We start from the raw sequence: 3,450 nt of genomic DNA on the forward strand, positions 1-3,450 counted from the left end.
CTGGTTTCCAAGTGTCATGCATGGCCCTTGCTATTGCAAGAGAAAAACGTCTGTTCTGCAAGGAACAGGTCACCAACCCTTTCTAACTAGCAGTGTATTTTTCTTACTCATTGTACTTATATGTGCAAAAAGTTTGTCTGGTGAAAACGTAAGATGCTGGTTACTTTTGCAGACAAAGCCTCCCTGGCTCATGTAGTTTCTTCCCCTCCCTCCAAAAAATCCCAGCCCTCTATCTTGGAATTCAAGCCGTTTCATACGTGCCTTGATGTACAAGTTCTCCATCCTTTAACTGGAGCAAACGGATCCCTGACAAAGAGCCCTGAAAGTCAGGAGCAATCTGCCTTGTTGTAATTTTAGGTAGCACCAAAGTTCAATCAGGTTTACAGGAAACGTTCCAGAAGTTTCAGTAAAACTGCAAACTTAGGTGGATTTAAAGTTCACATGACCTTGCTTGGTTTTGTCTCCAACCTGGGCAAAATGCAGCAACCCATCACAGAGGAGCTCCCTTTGCAGGCTACAATTAGCCATCAAAACGGTTCAAACACAGAAATTTAAGCTCAAATACAGTTTTGCCCAGCTTTCTGAGGCCCCTAACTGACTAGTTCCCCTGAAAATAACGAGGTGGAATCTTGAACACTTTCTCTCTTGGTAAAGGTCATTCAGTTGCACCGTAATGAGACATAAACACCAAAAAAAAAAAAAAAAAAAAAATCTGTAAAACATGCTGGGTGCCTGCCAGGGTTTGTTTAATCCAGCTAAACCACATCATTGGCTACATGAGCACTTGGCAGCGGAGAGAGGCCACGAGTTGTTTCAGGGCAGACAACAAAACAATAGGCAGGAGAGGGCTGGCTTTGCTTCTCTTCAGGCACTTGTGAGCAGGGCTGGAGTAGAAGCTGGAGGTCAAAGACTGTCGGCAGGGAAAGGCGTTGACTGGAGCAAGGGCAGCGAAGGCAGGAGAAGCCTCTGGGCAGCAAAGAGATGGGCATGGGTTTGGGGAGAAGTACAGAGATGGCAGAAATGTGGGAAGGGAACCGGCTGGGGAGGGATGCACGACGGAGTGGGAGAAAAAAATACCAAGGGGGTGAAGAGAGAAGGAAAAACAACTTGAAATCAGGTGCCCCAGATTCTCCTATTCATGGCCAGTACCTGGACAACAGCTTATGCTGGAGACATGAGGCAAGAAAGGGCAGAGCGCAGGCTCAAAGGGGGTGGCAGAGGCTGGCGACGTCGCTGGACATCTCGTAGTGAGGGGGACCTTGCACTGAGCTCTGAGCGCAGGGACAGCGCGGGGGTGACACGCAGGGTGCGTTTCGGTCCCCTGCAAAGCACGTGCTTCTCTGGCTGAGGTGGGTTAAAGCTGTAGCCTGGACCTTCAGCAACACAAATCCACTCCACTGAAGGCCACGGGTCTGTGCCGGCTTTGTGAACTAACATGAAATCTAGCCCCGTGTTTCCAGGCAGAGGCACAATGGGAATTAGGGGATTTGCATTGAGATTTTTCCTTTAAGCATGGATTTGAGGAGCCTAAGACCCCAACTACTTACCGAAATAGGGCTTGGGAGGCTCAGAGCACCAGCAGAGCATCATCAGGACATGTCCCCAGGCACCATCACTCCTTCCTACAGGGGCTGATCACACTGGCTGGAATTTAGGGCTTCGTTAGGGCAAAGACATCCTTTTCTTTCTGTAGCAAGCTGCCATGTCCTAGCCATGGCCTCTTCTGGTAGATATTTTCCTAAGAAAGCCTTCCTAACAGAGCCCTAACATTTCAAATGTTTTCTAGTTGTTGTTAAAACATCAAAGCCACATTCCTCATAGCACAGCTCCTGATTATTTCATTCTTTAAAAAAAAAAATCAGTAACTCAAAAAGAACAATTTTTTTCTTGTGTATCCTACCGCTCAATAAAATCATACCTATCTGTTGACCGTAAAAATGCTTTCTGTGTTTTTTCCAGTCACATCCACAGTCCCTGCAGTGCTCAAAGAATCCGTTTCCTCTCGGAGCACCTTCTGCAATACAAACCCGCCAGCAGGTAGCACGGAGAAGCCAACTAAGCTAGCTAGGACATTTCTAGGGCGCGAATGTCACCATCCAGGTCTGGCTCTGAGATCCAGAACATATGTTCAAATTCGGAATTCTTGAAGGGTCAGGGTAGGATTTGGCATAACGGGTGATTCAAGTCTGAATTTCAGCTTTAGTCTTGTAATTGCTGTTCTTACCAGTTCAAAACCAGATCCCAGACCAAGAACTGTAAGAACACTGGAAGCAAACTCTAGAAAAGGATTTGGGATCAGACTTGCTGATTATGGCTTCCCTTGTTTTTCCTAACTACGTTTTTTATAGAGGAGCTGTTAGCTAGCGATTGTGGAAAGTCCTTTTTCCATTTCACAGGGTGAAATTAGTGAAATCACTTTTATAGCATGGACTTTTTTAGCATAGGTAGATTTCTCTATCAGCCTTCACACAGCCCAGGAACAATGGTGCTGCTTACCCTCGTCTCGGGAACAAGCACCAAAGAAAAGGAGATCTTCCCGTAAAAAGATTTGCTCGGCCATTCAGTCTCCAGGCCATTTGGCTGAGAACAAAACTGATGTGAAAACTTCCATAGAAGCTTCTTACAATTTGTCTAAAACTCAAATTTTCTGCCCGTTCATGGCTCATGAGAGGTATGGCAGCTTGCAGCAGGTTTTCTAACCAACAACTTGATCCAATGCTTCAGTGGGCTTTAGGTCCACACCATGGGTGGGCTTTAGGTCAGCCCAGAGGCTTTAACAGGACTGTGAGGCTGTTAGTTCTTGCAAATAAACCCATCTGAGCCGTATCACCAGACAGAGGAGCACACAACGGACAGGCTGTGAGCAGGAAGCGCATAGGCTGTCCTAGGTCAGGCGACAAAATGATAGTCGGGGACGGCCAGTCTATGGTTATCTGTTACCTTAAATCAATACTACAGTTTTCCAGGGTACAAATTAATTGCTTCATAGGTAAACTCTGCACAGAAAGCACTCTATGAGAAGTCATACAATTCAAAACAGAAAATGACCCTACCTTGCCCCATTATTAGGACTTTTATCTGATCCTAGAATAAACACATTCCCCTCATACAAACATAGGAAGCTCTTACACAAAAATAAACTGTTCCAAATTGATATATCACCTGGCTTTCTTCCCTGGGGGACAACTGTTCCCAGAACCTCTGAGCATCCCAACGCAACACGGCTTGAAGGGGAGCAAGGACCTGGTAGTTCCTGGATTAAGATGCCTACACTCCAGCCACATCTCACAGACGTGCTGAAACACTCTCTGCTTTCACACAGGGCTTGTACCTCTGCTGGGAATCCACAAGCATTAGTTGAAATGTGGCAAGCTAGCCAGTTTTCCAGGTTTAGTCTTCCACAAGCTTAGGCTCAACTTATCCAAAGGTCAGCTCATCCTTCAGCTGGGA

Source organism: Calonectris borealis, chromosome 14, assembly GCF_964195595.1.
Source record: "Calonectris borealis chromosome 14, bCalBor7.hap1.2, whole genome shotgun sequence".
In the NCBI taxonomy this organism is placed as follows: Eukaryota; Metazoa; Chordata; class Aves; order Procellariiformes; family Procellariidae; genus Calonectris; species Calonectris borealis.